Here is a 26,379-nt window from a genome sequence, read left to right as displayed (position 1 = left end):
TCTGTCTGTCTGTCTGTCTGCACCACACATTACAACTGTCCCCTGCTGAAACAAGCTAGGCCGCCTGGTTAGTCCTGCTAGCAGTTTTGAACTGCATTTAGCCACCTTTTTTTATGTTAGGCCTCTGACTGTCTGTCTGCTGAAACAAGCTAGGCCGCCTGGATAGTCCTGCTAGCAGTTTCGAACTGCATTTAGCCACCTTTTTTATGTTAGGCCTCTGTCTGTTTGTCTGCGCTACACATTACAACTGTCCCCCCCAGAAACAAGCCAGGCCACCTGGTTAGCCCTGCTAGCAGTTTTGAACTGCATTTAGCCACCTTTTTTATGTTAGGCCTCTCTCTGTCTGTCTGTCTGCGCCACACATTACAACTGTCCCCCGCTGAAACAGCTAGGCTGCCTGGTTATTCCTGCTAGCAGTTTCGAACTGCATTTAGCCACCTTTTTATTTAAGGCCTCTGTCTGTCTGTCTGTCTGCGCCACACATTACAAGTGTCCTTCGCTGAACAAAGCTATGCCGCCTGTGTATTACTCAAACAAATTTTGAACTGACATTAGCCTACTTTTTATATTTTAGGCCTACTCTGTCTGAGCCACTTATTACAGTTGTCCTCCGCTGAACAAAGCTATGCCGCCTGTGTACTCCACTTACCAATTTTGAACTGCATTTTGCCTACTTACTTATTTGGGCCTACTAACTGTGTCTGCCTCCCATTACAGTTGCCCTCCACTGAATAAAGCTGAGCCTCAATTTTCATCCGGTGTCAGATATTAAACTGCATTTGGCCTTCTTCTTTGGTTGGGCCTACTAATGGTGTGTGCCGCTGCTTGGTGTTCTCCACTGAATAAAGCTGAGCCTCAATTTTAATCCGGTGTCAGATATTAAACTGCATTTGGCCTACTTCTTTGGTGGGGCCTACAAATGGTGTGTGCCACTGCTTGGTGTTCTCCACTGAATAAAGCTGAGCCTCAATTTTCATCCGGTGTCTGATATTACTCTGCATTTGGCCTACTGGTTTGGTTACAACTACTAACGGTGTCTGCCGCTCCTTGCCTTTCTCCTCCACTGAACAAAGCTGAGCTTCAATTTTCATCCTGGTTAGGATATTACACTGCATTTGGCCTACTGGTTTGGTGACGCCTACTAACGGTGTCTGCCGCTCCTTGCCTTTCTCCTCCACTGAACAAAGCTGAGCTTCAATTTTCATCCTGGTTAGGATATTACACTGCATTTGTCCTACTGGTTTGGTTACAACTACTAATGGTGTCTGCCCCTGCTTGCCTTTCTCCTGCACTGAACAAAGCTGAGCTTCAATTTTCATCCTGGTTAGGATATTACACTGCATTTGACCTACTGGTTTGATTACGCCTACTAACATTGTCTGCCACTCCTTGCATTTCTCCTCCACTGAACAAAGCTGAGCCTCAATTTTCATCCTGTTTCGGATGTTAAACTGCATTTGGCCTATTTGTTTGGCTGGGCCTACTAACGGTGTCTGCTGCTGCTTCTTGTTTTCCTCCACTGAACAAAGCAGTGCCGCCTGTTTACTCCTGTTACCAATTTTGAACTGCATTTAGCCTACTTTTTTATTTTAGGCCTACTAACTGTGTCTGCCACTCATTAAAGTTGTCCTCCACTGAACAAAGCAATGCCGCCTCGTTAGTCCTGTTACCAATTTTGAACTGCATTTAGCCTACTTTATTATTTGGGCCTATATCGGTGTTTCCTCCTCATCCTGCCCATTGCCCAGCCACTGCTAGATGAGTTTGCTGGTACATTGACCCAGACCACTACATTCCCCTTGTACTCTACACAGCCAGAATCTGACCCTGCTGAAAGTCAGGTTCCCCTTCCCGCATACTATACCACCTTACACGGGGACAAAGAGGAAGGTGCAGATAAAAGTGCAGGTTCCTTCATCAGGTGGGGGGGGGGGGGGGCATACTCGTTGGCGACGTCACTGGCACAGGGCCCCTCATAGTACGCAAAAGTGTCTCTGCTGGTGGGAGGCGCCCCCGCCGTCAAACACACCGCCGTACTTTGAGGGGCCCTGTGCCAGTACCAATGCAAACAAGTGGCCCCCCCCTGCTTGCTTAGGATCACAGCACTTGCAAAGTGACGTGGTCCGCATTTCTTGGGCCCACAAAAAACTTGAACCAGCCCTACCCCCCACAACTTTAGCCAAATGACCCCCAATTTTCAATGACTAACTATTATTATAAGGTAAATTAAAATTGACAAGCTTAAGTAACAAGAATTGATGTTTTTGACATTAAAATGGGCACTGTAGGTGTTTTCCTGTCCTCCACTCACTGCCGACTTTGATTCCCCATTGACTTACATTGGGTTTCGTGTTTCGGTCGATCCCCGACTTTTCGCAATAATCGGCCGATTTCACCCAAAAAGTCGGGTTTCGCGAAACCCGACTCGATCCGAAAAAAGGAAAAGTCGCTCAACCCTAACCACCACCAGTGCTGCAGCACACCGACCTCCTGTCTCTTCCCCATTATCCCGAAGAATGTAAGTCTGCAAGGACGGGGTCCTCTCCCCTCTGTACCAGTCTGTCAATGTAAAATGTTAACGATATCTACAACCCTGTAAGTACCCCCTTTTCACATGTACAGCACCATGGAATTAATGGTGCTATATAAATAAATAATAATAATAATAACCAGTAAGACTGAATATCGGAGTCGTTACTTAACTTTGTACATAGATTTACCCCAGGAAATAAGGAATATTATGAATAAATTTCTATCACGTTTGTTCCACTAGAGGGGAGTAACGTAAAGGAAAATGTCACTGAACAAAATGCAGGAACAAGATAGGACACTAGTGTCTGCTACCCAAATTCTAGAGGTTTGGGGATTTTTTATAAAGAAGACTTAGTATTTTCCTCCCACTCCAGTCTGAGTCTTATGACAGAATTCATGTCCTCCTTGGAAAGGGATCAAACACTTCGATAAAATTACCTGCAGACAGGTTTAGGATTATGAAAAGGTGGATGGATAGGAAGAGAACCGTCTAAAACAAAGTGAGTAAAATCTGGAAATTATGTGATGGAAAAATGCATTTTATTACATGGCTAAGATCATTAGGAATTTCTTATTCACTGAGAAATGTGCTGTTTATTCAGTGAAAGGATTTCTTAGATAGGAACTAGTGATGAGCGAACGTGCTCGGATAAGGAGTTATCAGAGCATGCTCAGATCCTAACTGAGTGTCTTCAGTGTGCTTGAAAAATATGTTCAAGTCCCCGCGGCTGCATGTCTCGTGGCTCTTCGACAGGCAATCCCTGCATGTGTTACGGATGTCAAACAGTCTCTTTAGCCTAAGGCCGGCGTCACACTGGCGAATTTTACGGACGTATGAGCGCAGAAAATACATCCGTAAAATACGCATAACACACGGCCCAATGATTCTCTATGCCCCTGCTCCTATCAGCCGTATTTAACGGATCTGTATTATACAGTCTTCTACGGCCGTAGAAAATCGCAGCATGCTGCGTTTGTCACCGTATTGCGCAAAAAATACGCCAATGAAATGGCTATGGGGGCGAGAAAAATATGGATTACACACGGACCAGCAGTGTGACTTGCGAGAAATACACAGCGGTGTTAGAGAGAAAAGCCGGCAATTCAGTGCGGTGCACAGTAAAATCACACTGACAGCTTACAATAGAATAGGTAGAATAAATGTCTACACATAGAATAGGTATATATATATATATATGTATATATATATATGTCATTGAGACACATATATGTATATATATTAATATTTCATACAGCGCTAGATAGCTTTAAAGCCGGTAATTCAATTGCCGACTTTTGCTATCTCCTTCCTGAACCCGACATGATATGAGACATGGTTTACATACAGTAAACCATCTCATATCCCCATTTTTGTTTTGCATATTCCACACTATTAATGTTAGTAGTGTGTATGTGCAAAATTTGAGCGCTCTAGCTATTAAATTAAAGGGTTAAATGGCGGAAAAAATTGGTGTGGGCTCCCGCGCAATTTTCTCCGCCAGAGTAGTAAAGCCAGTGACTGAGGGCAGATATTAATAGCCTGGAGAGGGTCCATGGTTATTGCCCCCCCCCCCCTGGCTAAAAACATCTGCCCCCAGCCACCTCAGAAAAGGCACATCTGGAAGATGCGCCTATTCTGGCACTTGGCCACTCTCTTCCCATTCCCGTGTAGCAGTGGGATATGGGGTAATGAAGGGTTAATGTCACCTTGCTATTGTAAGGTGACATTAAGCCAGATTAATAATGGAGAGGCGTCAAATATGACACCTATCCATTATTAATCCAATTGTCTGGAATGATTAAAAAACACACACACACACATTATTACAAAGTCTTTTAATGAAATAAAGACACAGGTTGTTGTAATATTTTATTAAGGTACCTTCACACATAACGATATTGTTAACGATATCGTTGCTTTTTGTGACGTAGCAACGATATCGTTAATAAAATCGTTATGTGTGACAGCGACCAACGATCAGGCCCCTGCTGGGAGATCGTTGGTCGCTGAACAAAGTCCAGAACTTTATTTCGTCGCTGGATCTCCCGTGGACATCGCTGGATCGGCGTGTGTGACACCGATCCAGCGATGTCTTCACTGGTAACCAGGGTAAACATTGGGTAACTAAGCGCAGGGCCGCGCTTAGTAACCCGATGTTTACCCTGGTTACCTTCCTAAAAGTAAAAAAAACAAACACTACATAATTACCTAATGCTGTCTGTCCTCCAGCGCTGTGCTCTGCACTCCTCCTGTACTGGCTGTCAGCGTCGGTCAGCCGGAAAGCAGAGCGGTGACGTCACCGCTCTGCTTTCCGGCCGCTGTGCTCACACAGCCAGTACAGGAGGAGTGCAGAGCACAGCGCTGGAGGACAGACAGCATTAGGTAAGTATGTACTGTTTGTTTTTTTTACTTTTAGGAAGGTAACCAGGGTAAACATCGGGTTACTAAGCGCGGCCCTGCGCTTAGTTACCCGATGTTTACCCTGGTTACCGGCATCGTTGGTCGCTGGAGAGCGGTCTGTGTGACAGCTTTCCAGCGACCAAACAGCGACGCTGCAGCGATCCGGATTGTTGTCGGTATCGCTGCAGTGTCGCTTAATGTGAAGGGGCCTTTAGACTCTTAATCCACCTGAAGACCCTCGCTCTGCAACAAAGGAAAAATAAAAAAACAACAATATCTCATACCTTCCGATGATCTGTCACGTCCCACGATGTAAATCCATCTGAAGGGGTTAAATTATTTTACACCCTGGAGCTCTGCTAATGCAGCTGTGCTCGTGGCTGTAAAACCACAGTGAATGAATGGAAAGTAGGTCAATGACCTGTAGTTACCTTCATTCACAGTGATGCGCCCTCTGCTGGATGTCCTCATATGACCTCGAGCGTGGGAACTTTTCAGAATATTTTCCCAGCCTCGAGGTCATATGAGGACAACCAGCAGAGGGCGCATCACCGCAAATGAAGGTAACTACAGGCCATTGAGTAGTCACAGAGCTTATTTTTACTGGTGCATCATGCGGCATTAATCTTCTTAAAGGGCCATGGTTAGTACGGCGGACGGACACCGCGTTAGACACGCCATCTCCTAACTTCACTCGGATGGGCTCCATTAATCTACTTGTGACCTCACCAACAGGTTACCGTTTCTGGATACGCCACAGGGTATACTCCCACTTACCTCCTCTTGGAAACATCCACACCAAGTCATTCATATTAGTTCTTCCTTCTATTAATATTTTGAAGACTTCCATCTTTTGATCTTACTGGACACAAAATTCCATCTGGGAGACTATTCTCTCTCTACAGAGTGAGCCCCTGTATACACGTTTTGCCTTGATTGGGGTACAATGACACCCATCTAGTCACAACACAAAATCAGTCGGTTTACTGAAGAAGGTCGTGCTTAGACCGAAACGTTTATTTATTTTGGACTGCAATAAATATATTACTTTCTAAGAAACAAATACCCATAAGTTGAGTGCCAATTTATTATATTACATATGCATCCCATTAGGCCTTGGAACCCACATAGTGGATGGGCCCATGAAAATCCACTTCACAATATGCATTTTATACTCCCGTACTCCTTTGTTTTACACATTTGCAGGAAGGCGAGTCCTGCTGCATTGTCAGTCATATGCACCCCATTAGGCCTTGGAACCCACATAGTGGATGAGCCTATGAAAATCCACATCACAATATGCATTTTGTACTCCAGTAGTCCTTGGTTTTACACATTGCCAGCACCCCATTAGGAACCCACATACTGGATGTGCCCATGAAAATCCACTTCACAATATGCATTTTGTACTCCGATACGCCTTTATTTTACGCATTGGCAGGAAGGCGAGTCCTGCTGCATAGTCAGTCGTATGCACCCCATTAGGCCTTGGAACCCACATAGTGGATGAGCCTATAAAAATCCACATCACAATATGCATTTTGTACTCCAGTAGTCCTTGGTTTTACACATTGCCAGCACCCCATTAGGAACCCACATACTGGATGTGCCCATGAAAATCCACTTCACAATATGCATTTTGTACTCCGATACGCCTTTATTTTACACATTGGCAGGAAGGCGAGTCCTGCTGCATAGTCAGTCATATGCACCCCATTAGGCCTTGGAACCCACATAGTGGATGAGCCTATGAAAATCCACATCACAATATGCATTCTGTACTCCAGTAGTCCTTGGTTTTACACATTACCAGCAAGGCCTGCCCTTCTGCAAAGTCAGTCATATGCACCCCATTAGGCTTTGGAACCCACATAGTGGATGGGCCCATGAAAATACACTTCATAATATGCATTTTATACTCTCATACTCCTTTGTTTTACACATTGGCAGGAAGGCAAGCCCTGCTGCATTGTCAGTCATATGCACCCCATTAGGAACCCACATACTGGATGTGCCCATGAAAATCCACTTCGCAATATGCATTTTGTACTCCGATACTCCTTTATTTTACACATTGGCTGGAAGGCGAGCCCTGCTGCATAGTCAGTCATATGCACCCCATTAGGCCTTGGGACCCACATAGTGGATGGGCCCATGAAAATACACTTCATAATATGCATTTTGTACTCCTGTACTCCTTGGTTTTACACATTGGCGGCAAGGCCAGCCCTGCTGCTTAGTCATATGCACCCCATTAGGCCTTGGAACCCATATAGTGGATGTTCCCATGAAAATCCACTTCACAATGTGCATTTTGTACTTCCGTACTCCTTTGTTTTACACATTGGTGGCAAGGCCAGCCCTGCTGCATAGTCATATGCACCCCATTATGCCTTGGAACCCACATACTGGATGGGCCCATGAAAATCCACTTCTCAATATGCATTTTGTGCTCCAGTACTCCTTGGTTTTACACATTGCCAGCAAGGCCAGCCCTGCTGCATAGTCAGTCATATGCACCCCATTAGGCCTTGGAACCCACATAGTGGATGGGCCCATGAAAATCCACTTCACAATATGCAATTTGTACTCCCGTACTCCTTGGTTTTACACATCGCCAGCAAGGCCAGTCCTGCTGCATAGTTATATGCACCCCATTAGGCCTTGGAACCCACATAGTAGATGAGCCCATGAAAATCCACTTCACAATATGCATTTTGTACTCCTGTACTCCTTGGTTTTACACATTGGTGGCAAGGCCAGCCCTGCTGCATAGTCATATGCACCGCATTAGGCCTTGGAACACACATAGTAGATGTGCCCATCAAAATTCACTTCACAATATGAATTTTGTACTCCCATACTCCTTTGTTTTACACATTGGCAGGAAGGCCAGCCCTGCTGCATAGTCAGTCATATGCCCCCAATTAGGCCTTGGAACCCACATAGTGGATGGGCCCATGAAAATCCACTTCACAATATGCATTTTGTACTCCCGTACTCCTTGGTTTTAGATATTGGCGGCAAGGCCAGCCTTGCTGCATATTCATATGCACCCCATTAGGCCTTGGAACCCACATAGTGGATGAGCCCATGAAAATCCACTTCACACTAGTATTTTGTAATGGTATGATGGTTCCCTCTTTGCACAATTATTTACAGGAGAATTTGGCAATTTTATTTGCCATGTTAACACTAAGGTTCAGATATGGCTTTGTGTTGATTTCAGAGATGGAGGATGAAGAGGAGGAGGAGGAGGTGCAGGAGCTGTAGACTGTGGGGGCAACCCAGATTGACGTAGGGCCAGCAATTGTTGGCATGGGGAGGATGTGTTCCATCCCAAGATCCAACTGGGTCCCGTCTTCCATTATGTTAACCCAGTGTGCCGTAATTAAGATGTACCATCTCTACCCACAAGCACTTGTCCACGTGTCCGTGGTTAGGTGGACATTGTTGAGGGCACGGGTAATGTTGTGGGACACATGCTGGTGTAATGCCGGTATGGCACACCGGGAGAAATAGTGGCGACTGGGGACCGAGTACCTTGGGACGGCCGCCGTCATCAGGTTGCGGAAAGCTTCTGTCTCAACTAGCCTAAAAAGCCGCATTTCTAGCGCAAGCAGAAGAGAAATATTATAATTGAGGACTGTGGCCTGTGGGGCGTTGGCTGGGTATTTCCGTTTCCATTCCAAAGACTGGGTTATAGACAACTGAACGCTATACTGGGACAAGGACGTGGACACACTTGCTGATGGTATTGCTTGACTGTGGGCCACAACAGGTGCAGGGGTAGAGGCATTTTCACATGTACGGTGTACTGGGAATTGGCTTCTACGCAAAACAGTGGAAGAAGCAGTGGTGTGACCAGCATGCAGTGGTCCTGGAGCCTGGGGTTAGGCCCACAAAGTCAGGAGCTTGGCTTGCATGTGCCTGATCATGCTGGTGGTGGTCAGGCTGATTGTTTTGCTACCCCTGCTGATGCGGGCATGGCAGGTGCTGCAAATGGCTTGTTTGGGGTTATTGGCAGAGTCTTTAAAAAAAATAGCCAGACTCGGGAAGATCTCACAGATGGAATGGCAACTTCACTCATGTTGGTGTTACGGGGAACGGATGCACGCCTTCTGTATGTGGCCACCACACTGCTTCTTCCTGCCTTTTGGGGGGATATGCCTCCTTCCCCATTTGTGCTGCTGTCCTCGCTATGCATGTCCTCCTGCCAGGTTGAGTCAGTCACTATGTCATCCACCACCTCGTCTTCCACATCCGCACCCTGCTCCTCCTCCTGACTTTCTGGCAATTGTGTCTCATCATCGTCCACCTCTTTTGACACTTTCCCACCATCGCCTTTGTGTGATCGGGGCTGGTCAAAGCTTTGGGCAGCTCTACATGCGATCTCATCTTTCCCCACTTCAAGTTCAAGAGATTTCTGAATCTTGAAATGGAAAACTGAACAGCTCTTCAGAGTGTCCAAGTGTGGAATCAGTTGTCTCAGGGCACTCGGCATGATGGGAGGAAGGAGGCTCAGGGTGAGGAATATCCTGGCCACACTCACGGCTACTCAGACTTGACCGTGTGGAAGACAAGTGGTGGTGGTGGTGGTGACTAAGTGACTAGAAGCATTATCCGCTATCCAACCAACAACCGTTTCACACTGCTCTGGCTTCAATAGTGGTGTGCTGCGGTCCCCTAGAAACTGGGACAGGAAAGTCGAGCGAGAAGATGTGGGTCTTTGTTGTTGCCCAATTTCACCTTGCCCACGGCCTTGTCCTCTGGATGCACCATTAGCATCACACCCACTTTCCCGTCCCTTGCCCCTTGCCTTAACCATTTTAAATGGACTACTGCACTATTTCAAATGCTCAAAACAAATGTCTTTATTAGTAGCGAAATAATATGTGATCAGTATGCCTGTAAATCTATGATTTTTCAAACCCAAACACCAGTCAGGCCTCAGCCTGACTTAACAGACTGTATTTAATATTTGTTTTGGGTTTTTTAAAGTTAATTTATGCGAATAATGCTGTATAGTATTTGAGTATCACACAGCCAAAAAATAAGTACACCGGCCTACAATGTCCAAACCTGGAGCACAGTGATATATGACGGCTGTAACAGAAATACCAAACTGGCAAATCTGTGGCCTTTGAATTTTTTTTATGTGAAATAGTGCTGCACAGAATTTGAGTATCACACAGCCAAAAATAAGTACACCGGCCTACAATGTCAAAACTTGGAGCACAGTGATATATGACGGCTGTAACAGAAATACCACACTGGCAAATCTGTGGCCTTTGAATATTTTTTATTTTTTCCAATGGGAAGAGGGTCATGTGACACATCAAACTTATTGAGAATTTTACATGAAAAACAATGGTGTGCTTGGTTTTAGCGTAACTTTATTCTTTCATTAGTTATTTACAAGTTTATTACCACTTATAAAATGTGTTAAAAATGCTGCCCATTGTGTTGGATTGTCAATGCAACCCTCTTCTCCCAGTCTTGACACACTGATAGCAACACCGCAGAAGAAATGCTAGCACAGGCTTCCAGTATCCGTTGTTTCAGATGCTATACATCTCATATCTTCACAGCATAGACAATTGCCTTCAGATGACCCCTAAGATAAAAGTCTAAAGGTACCGTCACACTCAGCAACTTTACAACGAGAACGACAACGATCCGTGACGTTGCAGCGTCCTGGATAGCGATCTCGTTGTGTTTGACACGCAGCAGCGATCTGGATCCCGCTGTACCATCGCTGGTCGGAGCTAGAAGTCCAGAACTTTATTTGGTCGTCAGGTCGGCATGTATCGTCATGTTTGACATCAAAAGCAACGATGCCAGCAATGTTTTACATGGAGCTAACAACCAGCGAGAACGATAAGTGATTCGCCGTTACGTCACTGGATCGCTCCTGCATCATTCTGGAGTAATTGTGTTTGACGTCTCTACAGCGACCTAAACAGCGACGCTCCAGCGATCGGCTCGTTGTCTATATCGCTGCAGCATTGCTGAGTGTGACAGTACCTTAAGGTGGTCAGATCTGCAGACCTTGGTGATCACTCAACTGGCCCACTTGGTGATCATAAACTTGTAAATAACTCATGAAAGAATAAAATTATGTTAAAACCAAGCACACCATTGTTTTTCTTGTGAAATTCGCAATAGGATTGTTGTGTCACATGATCCTCTTCCCATTGGAAAAAATAAAGTTGGATCCAAAATGGTCAACTCTAAAATGGCTGCCATGGTCACCACCCATCTGGAAAAGTTTTCCCAATGTAATGTGCCGCAAACAGGAAGTTGATATCACAAACCATTCCCATTTTATTTAGGTGTATCCATATATATGGCCCACCCTATAGTTCCTATTATAGGGTGAATATAGGCAAATGAGCGTAAGCCACTGTGGAGCAGGGGTGCCAATTTGATTAATCCTAGAACCCCAAACTCCGCTGCCAGGTAGGGACAGACTCACAGTCTAGAGCAGGGAAAGTATCCCATTATCTACTTGCATATTTATATATGGTGAATAATTCTAATTCACGTGTGTACACATATGGTTTTGGTAAATTTTCACCTTTTATAAATAAAATTTTAACTTTTAAAGGGTATTATGTTTTTGTAAGTCGAGTTTGATATACTCGTATTCCACCAAATTTTTGTTAGTAATTAGTAACACGGCGTTAATGTAGCGACACCTAAAGCCAGGGGGCCATTTCCGACGTCTTCTGTCTCCAGTATATCTAAAGAGAACATTTTGCCAACAGTCTTTACTAAAAGTAAATTGCCAATTTTGTCTACAGTTCCTATGGAGACCTTTGCATCTCCTTGGTAACAAACAACAATATATGTAGAATACGGCAGTCATATTTTTATGCATTTGCCCCTGACCTCTCACTAGCAGGGACACATGGAACAGAGAATAAGACAGCATCTCAGCGATATTGTATTCTACTGTAAAGCAAAAAAATCAGCCTAAACCGTAAGGCCATGTTCACATGTTGCAAACAAATTCCACTAAAGATTTGGTCACAAATCCATGACACCTGCACTGAATCCCCAATAGAATAGACATTTGGTATATTATAGTATTACATAGCCAATGTCCATTTTATGTGACTCATTAAGGACAAAGCAGAACTTGGATACCGTGGATTATTTTGACTTTTTTCTAGGAAAAAAAAATATTATTTCATGACTTTATAAAAGTGACCATTTTTGCATTGGTGCATGCATTATTATATTCAAGGTCAGTGTAAAAATTAGCTTATTTGGTTTTCATAGTCACACACATGCAGACGACAAGGGGCTAGTCATGGCATCTGCAAGAAAGACAAATAGGCCACTAGTAGGTGATCACTTCACAATCACAAAGAACCATTCCATTTTAGTAAACTGTTAACTGTGAAATTCGATCTCTAGTTTATAGAAGCATTTCATTACATTGTACCATTAATTTATCATTGGGTAGAGTCATAGGAGCATTATTTATTAGAATTTACGGTAATTTGAAAAAAGGAAATAGATTATTTTAATGTCCATAATATGCAACTTCGGCCCGTGAATTGGTTTTGTCATGTTGCTCCCCTTGGTCTGCACTTTTCCACCATATCTATAAAAATCCAAATTTGGAGGTTTCCTTTCTGGAACTCAAAATAAAAATGTATTATAGAAATAAAGTAATGGATTTAAATAAGCAATTGCTAGTTAGATTTTAATTTGAAATTACTTTTACCTGTATTTTATATGGAACCTGTGAGAAAGCTATATCCTGGATTTCCCAAGGAGTAGCCATTTCTTTTCTGCAAATTTGAAACATTGTTCTTGGGATTGAAAGGGATCCTAGAGGTCAGATTCGCACAATTAGTCTCATATCCTATTAAACAATAGGCTATCATGGCTTGCAGAGGGAGTCCATCGCTCCTAAAGCAAAACTAAAAGGGAACCTGTCATGTCAGATATATAAAAATGTTTTTAAAAACATGTAAAAGAGGGCTCCCTGGTAAACAAGCGCTGTCCAGGCCTTAACGGGAGTGTGTGCTACTACACCATTAGGCTGCTAGTCCCTCTTCGGTGAGTCGTTTGATGCACATGTTGTGCTGGCTGACTCCATCCCTTGAAAAGCGGCCCCTGTGCACCATACTTCTGCACCTCACTTAGCAGACTTCATGAATGTTTCTCTGTCCCACAGTGTACTTGCTTTTTGTGGTTCTGGTCCTGCTCACTTGATTCCTGCTCCGATCACTTAGCTCCGGTCTCAGTCTCTCGGTTCTTCACTGGATCTGGTCACTCAATCCTTCACTGTGGTCTGGTCACTCAGTTCTTCTCTTTGATCAAGTCACTCGATACTTTATTCAGGTCTAGTCACTTATTTCTTCTCTCGGTTCTGGTTCATGTCTGGTTAGTCTTTGCACACATGATCATTTAGCAGCTGATGGCCAATGCTGACAGGAGAGTGGATGAGAGTGCACCCGCTGTGACAGCATGTTCAGCTCTTGCAGCTGCACTTTGGCCACTGCTGTAAGAGATGCATTGGAGAGACCGGCATTCCCTAAGAGCTTTAAGACAGCATTTCTATCGCTAAAGACATAGGGAAGCCATTTGTTGGAGAGATCGGCATCCCCTAAGAGCTGCAAAACAGCGTTTTTTTGATTATTCAGGACTCACTCTAGCAAGAACCCTTCTACAGTTTCAGGACATACTGGTACCATCTTACATCTGAATATATATGCGCATATATAATAGCCTTATAAAGATCCAATTAGGAGAACAGACCTCTTCTGTAAGAGACACTTCGAAAACTGCTCCTAGTAGGCAATTACTAAAGTACTGCCATAATAATGTCATTTTATTGATTTATGCATAGAAAGGGTTAATTGTGTTGTCTTTTGATTGCATATAACTGTTAATTCTGTTTAAGTGTACCTGTGTATACTCGTAGTCTGTGTTATTGAGAGTAACTGTTGGCAATGTATTTGTTACCTATGCACTGTTTACTACCATACTTTTCTATGATTTATAGACCGGTTAGTAAATATTCATATTATATCGTCTAATTTTTGTGCGTGTCTTCTGATTGTTGCTGTACCCCTCATCCTGTGGCCGTCCCTCGTCCACGTTTCATTCATGTACGTCATTTTTTTTCTAAAGGGTTCATGTAAGTTAATTGACACAGAAATACCATAGAATATCACATTCTAAAATCACCATTGTTTATCCAGGAAGTACAACTGCCATACAGTGCAGTTCTTATGTATGTAGTATATGGAGTTGTTATCCTAGTTTATCTAGGCCACCAGCAACACAATAGAGCTGGCAGTAAAGGGAACCTGTCAGGTTATTAATGCTGCATCAATCACAGGCAGCATGAAACAGGTACAGGCTCCTTTACTGGAAAACCAGTCGGGGACAGACAGAACTGTCAACCTGGCGGCTACCCACAGACTTCTCCCTGGCTGCCCTTTCTCAGCTGGTTTGACAAGTCTGTACATTGTTTACACAACCCATCAATCTAGCTGGGCAGAAAAAAAAGTCAGAGTGTAGCCAAGATGACTGTTCCCCTCATTATTGACTAGTTTTTAAAAAGTTTTCGCTAAAATGCTGCAATATTTCAGAGTTAAACAGTGAGTCTGTCCTTGTTTCTGAATCACCTGCCAGGTTCCTCTAAAAATCTTGTCTGTGTTGACCTGTCCCAGTCTAGTAAACTGCGGAAAACACAAGCTAATTATGTCTTGTAGACAATGTAAAAACTGGAATATCTCAACATTGTGTTTAATATGAATAGCTACAAAATTTAAAAAAAAACACGAAAAATGTTTACAACAATTTATAACGCCACGTTATAAAAAATAGGTCATGTTCTGACGATACATTCGTTTTAACTTTTCACCAAGAAATATCTTTGTACATTTTAAGAAATTTGCTGTTTACTAAGCTTTGATATTTTTTATTTTGCTGACTTTTTATTTTCTTATGACACATTCATTTAATCCTGAAGCAATTTTTCTTTGATACCGCTCCTATAAAAGAATATAGGTCTGCTGTATTAACCATATTTGAGTATGCGTAAAATATATCCAAGGGTTTAAAAGGAAGAAGACAACATATTCATTGTTTATCTAGGTAATCGCGTAATGTTTAGCTTCATGCATAAGATATCTTTGGATTGAATAAATAAATTGTAGCACATCTTTTATGCATTTTTATGTGCTAAGTGCATCAGACTCTCGCTCCATGTTTATTGTTTATTTCGTTATTCATTAGTCACAGGTTGTTTGGTATTTTTAAAGGAACCCCTCCTCATGAACAGCAATATGGAATCAATGATGTTCTAAAAAAAAAATAACAATAATCATTTCAACCAGCTGATATTATTTTTTACTAAGTGTCAGGATTGCTTTCTCATTACTGATAGATTTTAGTGGATGTCATGACTTTCCGTGTCTGATGCACTTTTCTTTCTTCATGTGTTCAATACTTTTTCCCTGTGTGATTTCTCATTATTACACATAACTCAATTTAGGAACATCTATGGTTTGATTTATTTGCCCGTGTGGATTGGATGGGTAGTTACCGACATCTAGTGAGAATTTCACGTCTATAGCACCTTTAGAAATATATTTACTTAGAAAATTGTTGATGTGTTCAATATTTAGTTCACCCACTGTGTGCATCCAAGTACTTTTGAAGCAGGTCTTGTCTAGAAGGGGCAGACACACCACTTGTGAAGCTGGACTAACTGAAGAGCGGCCTGTGAGCATGTTTCATATGGCATCTTTCTCATCCATACTCTACATGTAGGTATTCACCCTCTTCTGCAGAAGGTTGGTGGAGGGGCTCCCCTGGCATACTGTACGTCTGTGCTCAGCAGATGCCTTCATATATAGTTAATGAATTAGCTATTTGCTCTGCTTCAAATGTTTTCTTTCCTGGGTTCCAAATTGAAGAATAGCAGGAAGAAACTTTAGCAGTGAGCCACAGGTTGCTTTGCAAAGTAAAGGAAGAATTTCTCTGTCTTATACTACAGGGTCTGCCTATGGGGGTACTGTCTTATACTACAGGGTCTGCCTATGGTGTACTGTCTTATACTACAGGATCTGCCTATGGGGGTACTGTCTTATACTTACAGGGTCTGCCTATGGAGGTACTGTCTTAAACTTACAGGGTCTGCTTATAGGGGTACTGTCTTATACTTCATGGTCTACCTATGGGGTGCTGCCTTTTACTACAGGGTTTGCCTATAGGGGTGCTGCCTTATACTACAGGGTCTGCCTATGGGCTGCTGCCTTTTACTACAAGGTCTGCCTATCGGGGTACTGTGTTATACTACAGGGTCTGCCTATGGGGGTGCTGTTTTATACTACAGGGTCTGCCTATGGGTGTTCTGTCTTATACTACAGGATCTGCCTATGGGGTACTGTCTTATACTACAGGGTCTGCTTATAGGGGTACAGTCTTATACTACAGGGTCTGCCTATGGTGAGGCTGCCTTACACTACAGGATCTGCCTATGGGGGTGCTGCCTTATGCTACAGGATCTGCCTATGGGGGTGTTGCCATATACTACAGGGTCTGCCTATGGGGTGCTGCCATATACTACAGGATCTGCCTAGGAGTGCTGCCTTATATTACAGGGTGTGCCTATCGGGTGCTGCCTTAAACTACAGCGTCTGCCTATGTGGGTGCTGCCTTATATTACAGGGTCTGCCTATGGGGTGCTGCCTTATACTACAGGGTCTGCCTATGAGGGTGCTGCCATATTCTACAGGGTCTGCCTATGGGGTGCTGCCTTTTACTACAGGGTCTGCCTATGTGGATGCTGCCTTATACTACAGGATCTGCTTAGGAGTGCTGCCTTATATTACAGGGTGTGCCTATCGGGTGCTGCCTTAAACTACAGGGTCTGCCTATGGGGGTGCTGCCTTATATTACAGGGTCTGCCTATGGGGTGCTGCCTTATACTACAAGATTTGCCTATGGGGGTGCTGCCTCATATTACAGGGTCTGCCTATCGGGTGCTGCCTTATACTACAGGGTGTGCCTATAGGGGTGCAGCCTTATACTACAGGGTCTGCCAATGGTGTGTGTTATGAACTGGTGATTTAGAACCACAATGGACCTGGTGGTTTAAGAGCACTGAAAATGACCTGATAGTTACTAATAACATAGGACGAGCTCTGAGACGTGGGAACTCTGCTGACCGCAATCCCTAATCCTATCACACCACACTAGAGGTAGCCGTGGAGCGCTCCTGACCAGACCTAGGCGCCTTAGGCACAGCCTGAGAAACTAGCTAGCCCTGAAGATAGAAAAATAAGCCTACCTTGCCTCAGAGAAATTCCCCAAAGGAAAAGGCAGCCCCCCACATATAATGACTGTGAGTAAAGATGAAAATACAAACACAGAGATGAAATAGATTTTAGCAAAGTGAGGCCCGACTTACTGAATAGACCGAGGATAGAAAAGATAGCTTTGCGGTCAGCACAAAAACCTACAAACAACCACGCAGAGGGCGCAAAAAGACCCTCCGCACCGACTAACGGTACGGAGGTGCCCCCTCTGCGTCCCAGAGCTTCCAGCAAGCAAGACAAACCAATATAGCAAGCTGGACAGAAAAAATAGCAAACAAAAGTAACACAAGCAGAACTTAGCTTATGCAGGACAGACAGGCCACGAAAACGATCCAGGAGAGAGCAAGACCAATACTGGAACATTGACTGGAGGCCAGGAACAAAGAACTAGGTGGAGTTAAATAGAGCAGCACCTAATGACTTAACCTCGTCACCTGAGGAAGGAAACTCAGAAGCCGCAGCCCCACTCACATCCACCAAAGGAAGCTCATGGACAGAATCAGCCGAAGTACCACTCATGACCACAGGAGGGAGCCTGACCACAGAATTCACAACAGTACCCCCCTCTTGAGGAGGGGTCACCGAACCCTCACCAGAGCCCCCAGGCCGACCAGGATGAGCCAAATGAAAGGCACGAACCAGATCGGCAGCATGAACATCAGAGGCAAAGACCCAGGAATTATCTTCCTGACCATAACCCTTCCACTTAACCAGGTACTGGAGTTTCCGTCTCGAAATACGAGAATCCAAAATCTTCTCCACTATATACTCCAACTCCCCCTCAACCAAAACCGGGGCAGGAGGATCAACGGATGGAACCACAGGTGCCACGTATCTCCGCAACAATGACCTATGGAATACATTATGGATGGAAAAAGAAGCTGGGAGGGTCAAACGAAAAGACACAGGATTATGAACCTCAGAAATCCTATACGGACCAATGAAACGAGGCTTAAACTTAGGAGAGGAAACTTTCATAGGAATATAACGAGACGAAACCAAACCAAATCCCCAACACGAAGTCGGGGACCCACACAGCGCCTGCGGTTAGCGAAACATTGAGCCTTCTCCTGGGACAATGTCAAATTGTCCACTACATGAGTCCAAATCTGCTGCAACCTATCCACCACAGTATCCACACCAGGACAGTCCGAAGACTCAACCTGCCCTGAAGAGAAACGAGGATGGAAACCAGAATTGCAGAAAAACGGCGAAACCAAAGTAGCCGAGCTGGCCCGATTATTAAGGGTGAACTCAGCCAAAGGCAAAAAGGACACCCAATCAACCTGATCAGCAGAAACAAAACATCTCAGATATGTTTCCAAGGTCTGATTGGTTCGTTCAGTTTGGCCATTTGTCTGAGGGTGGAAAGCCGAGGAAAAAGACAAATGAATGCCCATCCTAGCACAAAAGGCTCGCCTAAACATCGAAACAAACTGGGAACCTCTGTCAGAAACGATGTTCTCCGGAATGCCATGTAAATGAGCCACATGCTGGAAAAACAATGGCACCAAATCAGAGGAGGAAGGCAACTTAGACAAGGGTACCAAATGGACCATCTTAGAGAAGAGATCACAAACCACCCAAATGACCGACATCTTTTGAGAGACGGGAAGATCCGAAATAAAATCCATAGAGATATGTGTCCAGGGCCTCTTCGGGACCGGCAAGGGCAAAAGCAACCCACTGGCACGAGAACAGCAGGGCTTAGCCCGAGCGCAAATCCCACAGGACTGCACAAAAGAACGCACATCCCGCGACAGAGACGGCCACCAAAAGGATCTAGCCACCAAATCTCTGGTACCAAAGATTCCAGGATGACCAGCCAACACCGAACAATGAACCTCAGAGATAACTCTACTCGTCCATTTATCAGGGACAAACAGTTTCTCCGCTGGGCAACGGTCAGGTCTATCAGCCTGAAATTTTTGCAGCACCCGCCGCAAATCAGGGGAGATGGCAGACAAAATTACCCCCTCTTTGAGAATACCCTCCGGCTCAGGCAAACCCGGAGAGTCGGGCACAAAACTCCTAGACAGGGCATCCGCCTTCACATCCTTAGAGCCCGGAAGGTACGAAACCACAAAGTCAAAACGGGAGAAAAACAGCGACCAACGAGCCTGTCTAGGATTCAACCGTTTGGCAGACTCGAGATAAGTCAAGTTTTTGTGATCAGTCAAGACCACCACGCGATGCTTAGCTCCTTCAAGCCAATGACGCTACTCCTCGAATGTCCACTTCATGGCCAGCAACTCTCGATTGCCAACATCATAATTACGCTCAGCAGGCGAAAACTTCCTGGAAAAGAAGGCACATGGTTTCATCACCGAGCCATCAGAACTTCTTTGCGACAAAACAGCCCCTGCTCCAATCTCAGAAGCATCAACCTCGACCTGGAACGGGAGCGAAACATCTGGCTGGCACAACACAGGGGCAGAAGAAAAACGACGCTTCAACTCCTGAAAAGCTTCCACAGCAGCAGAAGACCAATTGACCACATCAGCACCCTTCTTGGTCAAATCAGTCAACGGTTTAGCAATACTAGAAAAATTATTGATGAAGCGGCGATAAAAATTAGCAAAGCCCAGGAACTTTTGCAGACTCTTCAGAGATGTCGGCTGAGTCCAATTATAAATGACCTGAACTTTAACAGGGTCCATCTCGATAGTAGAAGGGGAAAAAATGAAACCCCAAAATGAAACCTTCTGAACACCAAAAAGACACTTTGACCCCTTCACAAACAAAGAATTCGCACGCAGGACCTGGAACACCATTCTAACCTGCTTCATGTGAGATTCCCAATCATCCGAGAAGATCAAAATATCATCTAAGTATACAATCAGGAATTTATCCAGGTACTCTCGGAAGATGTCATGCATAAAGGACTGAAATACTGATGGAGCATTGGAAAGCCCGAATGGCATAACCAGGTACTCAAAATGGCCCTCGGGCGTATTAAATGCTGTTTTCCATTCATCGCCCTGTTTAATACGCACAAGATTATACGCACCACGAAGATCTATCTTGGTGAACCAACTAGCCCCCTTAATCCGAGCAAACAAATCAGACAGCAGCGGCAAGGGGTACTGAAATTTGACTGTGATTTTATTTAGAAGGCGGTAATCAATACAAGGTCTCAACAAACCATCCTTCTTGGCCACAAAAAAGAACCCTGCTCCCAATGGCGACGACGACGGGCGAATATGACCCTTCTCCAAGGATTCCTTTACGTAACTCCGCATAGCGGCGTGCTCAGGCACAGACAAATTAAACAGTCGACCTTTAGGAAACTTACTACCAGGAATCAAATCGATAGCACAATCGCAATCCCTATGCGGAGGTAGGGCACTGGACTTGGGCTCATCAAATACATCCCGGTAATCTGACAAGAACTCTGGGACCTCAGAAGGGGTGGATGATGAAATAGACAGGAATGGAACATCACCATGTACCCCCTGACAACCCAAGCTGGACACAGACATAGATTTCCAATCCAATACTGGGTTATGGACTTGTAGCCATGGCAACCCCAACACGACCACATCATGCAGATTATGCAACACCAAAAAGCGAATATCCTCCTGATGCGCAGGAGCCATGCACATGGTCAGTTGGGTCCAGTACTGAGGCTTATTCTTGGCCAAAGGCGTAGCATCAATTCCTCTCAATGGAATAGGATACTGCAAAGGCTCCAAGAAAAACCCACAGCGCCTGGCATACTCCAAGTCCATCAAATTCAGGGCAGCGCCTGAATCCACAAATGCCATGACAGAATAGGATGACAAAGAGCAGATCAAAGTAACGGACAAAAGAAATTTCGACTGTACCGTACCAATGGTGGCAGACCTAGCGAACCGCTTAGTGCGCTTAGGACAATGGGAGATAGCATGAGTGGAATCACCACAGTAAAAACACAGCCCATTCCGACGTCTGTGTTCTTGCCGTTCAGCTCTGGTCAAAGTCCTATCACATTGCATAGGCTCAGGTTCATGCTCAGATAATACCGCCAAATGGTGCACAGTTTTACGCTCACGTAAGCGTCGATCGATCTGAATGGCCAAAGACATAGACTCATTCAGACCAGCAGGCATAGGAAATCCCACCATGACATCCTTAAGGGCTTCAGAGAGACCCTTTCTAAAAATTGCTGCCAGCGCACATTCATTCCACTGAGTGAGCACAGACCACTTCCTAAACTTCTGACAATATATCTCTACCTCATCCTGACCCTGACACAGAGCCAGCAAATTTTTCTCTGCCTGATCCACTGAATTAGGTTCATCATACAGCAATCCGAGCGCCAGAAAAAACGCATCAATATCACATAATGCAGGATCTCCTGGTGCAAGGGAAAATGCCCAGTCTTGAGGGTCGCCACGTAATAAAGAAATAATGATCTTAACTTGTTGAACTGGGTCACCAGAGGAGCGGGGTTTCAAAGCCAGAAATAGTTTACAATTATTTTTAAAACTCAGAAACTTAGCTCTATCTCAACAAATCAGGAATAGGAATTCTAGGTTCTAACATAGAATTCTGAACCACAAAGTCTTGAATATTTTGTACTCTTGCAGTGAGATGATCCACACAAGAAGACAGGCCTTTAATGTCCATCACTACACCTGTGTCCTGAACCACCCAAATGTCTAGGGGAAAAGAAAGGCAAAACACAGTGCAGAGAAAAAAAAATGGTCTCAGAACTTCTCTTTTCCCTCTATTGAGAAGCATTAGTACTTTGGGCCTCCAGTACTGTTATGAACTGGTGATTTAGAACCACAATGGACCTGGTGGTTTAAGAGCACTGAAAATGACCTGATAGTTACCAATAACATAGGACGAGCTCTGAGACGTGGGAACTCTGCTGACCGCAATCCCTAATCCTATCACACCACACTAGAGGTAGCCGTGGAGCGCTCCTGACCAGACCTAGGCGCCTCGGGCACAGCCTGAGAAACTCATAAGTAAGAAAGTGTGCGGCACTCACCCCAAATTCTGCAGTGGAAAGCGTGAATTTTAATGGAAAACTTCAACAGATAAACATCCGTTACAACATAAGGTAAGCAGGAGGGTGCGGTGTTGGAGCTTGGACGACGGCCGTTTCGCACAGCAGGTGCTTCAACGGGTCCAGAGGCATCTGGACCCGTTGAAGCACCTGCTGTGCGAAACGGCCGTCGTCCAAGCTCCAACACCGCACCCTCCTGCTTACCTTATGTTGTAACGGATGTTTATCTGTTGAAGTTTTCCATTAAAATTCACGCTTTCCACTGCAGAATTTGGGGTGAGTGCCGCACACTTTCTTACTTATGAGTACAAATGAACTATTAGTTTTCAGCTGCTGAGCACCTAGTACCCCGTAGTAAGCGTGACGCCTAATACTCTGGATCCCATCTCAAGTCCTGACTGCTGTATATGGTATCGCTCTAGTGCCGTCCTATTCTATAGCTCTATGTGGATTAACAGCCTGAGAAACTAGCTAGCCCTGAAGATAGAAAAATAAGCCTACCTTGCCTCAGAGAAATTCCCCAAAGGAAAAGGCAGCCCCCCACATATAATGACTGTGAGTAAAGATGAAAATACAAACACAGAGATGAAATAGATTTTAGCAAAGTGAGGCCCGACTTACTGAATAGACCGAGGATAGAAAAGATAGCTTTGCGGTCAGCACAAAAACCTACAAACAACCACGCAGAGGGCGCAAAAAGACCCTCCGCACCGACTAACGGTACGGAGGTGCCCCCTCTGCGTCCCAGAGCTTCCAGCAAGCAAGACAAACCAATATAGCAAGCTGGACAGAAAAAATAGCAAACAAAAGTAACACAAGCAGAACTTAGCTTATGCAGGACAGACAGGCCACGAGAACAATCCAGGAGAGAGCAAGACCAATACTGGAACATTGACTGGAGGCCAGGAACAAAGAACTAGGTGGAGTTAAATAGAGCAGCACCTAATGACTTAACCTCGTCACCTGAGGAAGGAAACTCAGAAGCCGCAGCCCCACTCACATCCACCAAAGGAAGCTCATAGACAGAATCAGCCGAAGTACCACTCATGACCACAGGAGGGAGCCTGACCACAGAATTCACAACAGGTGTGCTGCCTAATAATACAGGGTCTGCCTATGAGGTGCTGCCTTATACTACAGGGTCTGCCTATAGGGTGCTGTCTTATACTACAGGGTCTGCCTATGGCGGTACTGTCTTATACTACAGGGTCTGCCTATGGGGGTACTGTCTTATACTTACAGGGTCTGCCAATGGGGGTACTGTCTTATACTTACAGAGTCTGGTTATAGGGGTACTGTCTTATACTACAGGGTCTGCTTATGGGGTGCTGCCTTTAACTACAGGTTCTGCCTATGGGGTGCTGCCTTATACTACATGGTCTGCCTATGAGGTGCTGCCTTATACTACAGGGTCTGCCTATGGGGGTGCTGCCTTATGCTAAAGGATCTGCCTATGGGGATGCTGCCTTATACTACAGGGTCTGCCTATGGAGTGCTGTCTTATACTACAGGGTCTGCCTATGGGGGTACTGTCTTTAACTACTGGATCTGCCTATGGTGTACTGTTTTCAACTTACAGGGTCTGCTGTTATGACCTGGTGGTTAGGACAATAATGGACCTGGTGGTTAAGAGCACACGGAATGACCTGATAGTTGCTAATAATACAGGACAAGCTCTGGGACGTGGGAACTCTGCTGACCGCAATCCCTAATCCTATCACATTAGAAATAGCCGTGGATTGCTCCTAACGCTCCCTATGCAACTCGTCACAGCCTAAGGAACTAGCTAGCCCTAAAGATAGAAAAATAAAGCCTACCTTGCGTCAGAGAAATTCCCCAAAGGAAAAGGCAGCCCCCCACATATAATGACTGTGAGTAAAGATGAAAATACAAACACAGAGATGAAATAGATTTTAGCAAAGTGAGGCCCGACTTACTGAATAGACCGAGGATAGAAAAGATAGCTTTGCGGTCAGCACAAAAACCTACAAACAACCACGCAGAGGGCGCAAAAAGACCCTCCGCACCGACTAACGGTACGGAGGTGCCCCCTCTGCGTCCCAGAGCTTCCAGCAAGCAAGACAAACCAATATAGCAAGCTGGACAGAAAAAATAGCAAACAAAAGTAACACAAGCAGAACTTAGCTTATGCAGGACAGACAGGCCACGAGAACAATCCAGGAGAGAGCAAGACCAATACTGGAACATTGACTGGAGGCCAGGAACAAAGAACTAGGTGGAGTTAAATAGAGCAGCACCTAATGACTTAACCTCGTCACCTGAGGAAGGAAACTCAGAAGCCGCAGCCCCACTCACATCCACCAAAGGAAGCTCATAGACAGAATCAGCCGAAGTACCACTCATGACCACAGGAGGGAGCCTGACCACAGAATTCACAACAGGTGTGCTGCCTAATAATACAGGGTCTGCCTATGAGGTGCTGCCTTATACTACAGGGTCTGCCTATAGGGTGCTGTCTTATACTACAGGGTCTGCCTATGGCGGTACTGTCTTATACTACAGGGTCTGCCTATGGGGGTACTGTCTTATACTTACAGGGTCTGCCAATGGGGGTACTGTCTTATACTTACAGAGTCTGGTTATAGGGGTACTGTCTTATACTACAGGGTCTGCTTATGGGGTGCTGCCTTTAACTACAGGTTCTGCCTATGGGGTGCTGCCTTATACTACATGGTCTGCCTATGAGGTGCTGCCTTATACTACAGGGTCTGCCTATGGGGGTGCTGCCTTATGCTAAAGGATCTGCCTATGGGGATGCTGCCTTATACTACAGGGTCTGCCTATGGAGTGCTGTCTTATACTACAGGGTCTGCCTATGGGGGTACTGTCTTTAACTACTGGATCTGCCTATGGTGTACTGTTTTCAACTTACAGGGTCTGCTGTTATGACCTGGTGGTTAGGACAATAATGGACCTGGTGGTTAAGAGCTCACGGAATGACCTGATAGTTACTAATAATACAGGACAAGCTCTGGGACGTGGGAACTCTGCTGACCGCAATCCCTAATCCTATCACATTAGAAATAGCCGTGGATTGCTCCTAACGCTCCCTATGCAACTCGTCACAGCCTAAGGAACTAGCTAGCCCTAAAGATAGAAAAATAAAGCCTACCTTGCCTCAGAGAAATTCCCCAAAGGAAAAGGCAGCCCCCCACATATAATGACTGTGAGTTAAGATGAAAATTACAGACACAGAGATTAAATAGATTTAGCAAAGAGAGGCCCGACTTACTGAACAGAAAAAGGATAGGAAAGGCAACTTTGCGGTCAGCACAAAAACTACAAAAAGACCACGCAGAGGGCGCAAAAAGACCCTCCGTACCGACTCACGGTGCGGAGGCGCCCCTCTGCATCCCAGAGCTTCCAGCAAGCAAGACAAAAATCAAAATAGCAAGCTGGACAGAAAAATAGCAAACAAGAGAAAAACAAGCAGGAACTTAGCTTCTGCTGGGAAGACAGGTCACAAGAACGATCCAGGAGCGAACTAGACCAATACTGGAACATTGACAGGTGGCAAGGAGCAACGATCTAAGTGGAGTTAAATAGAGCAGCCAGCTAACGAATTAACCTCGTCACCTGTGGAAGGAAACTCAGAAGCCGCAGCCCCACTCACAACCACCAGAGGAAGCCCATGGACAGAACCAGCCGAAGTACCATTCATGACCACAGGAGGGAGCTTGACAACAGAATTCACAACAGTCTGCCTATGGGGGTACTGTCTTATACTACAGGGTCTGCCTATGGGGGTACTGTCTTATACTTACAGGATCTGCCTATGGGGGTACTTTCTTATAATACAGGGTCTGCCTTTGGGGTGCTGCCTTTTACTATAGGGTATGCCTATGTGGTGCTGCCTTATAGTACAGGGTCTGCCTATGGGGTGCTGCCTTATACTACAGGATCTGCCTATGGGGGTGTTGTCTTAGACTACAAGATCTGCCTATGGAGGAGCTGCCTTATATTACAGGATATGCCTATGTGGTGCTGTCTTATACTACAGGGTCTGCCTATGGGGTACTGTCTTATACTACAGGGTCTGCCTATGGGGGTATTGTCTTATACCTACAGGATCT

The sequence above is a fragment of the Ranitomeya imitator genome, chromosome 5 (assembly GCF_032444005.1).
Source record: "Ranitomeya imitator isolate aRanImi1 chromosome 5, aRanImi1.pri, whole genome shotgun sequence".
Classification (NCBI taxonomy): Eukaryota; Metazoa; Chordata; class Amphibia; order Anura; family Dendrobatidae; genus Ranitomeya; species Ranitomeya imitator.
Note: the sequence above shows the minus strand (reverse complement) of the source record.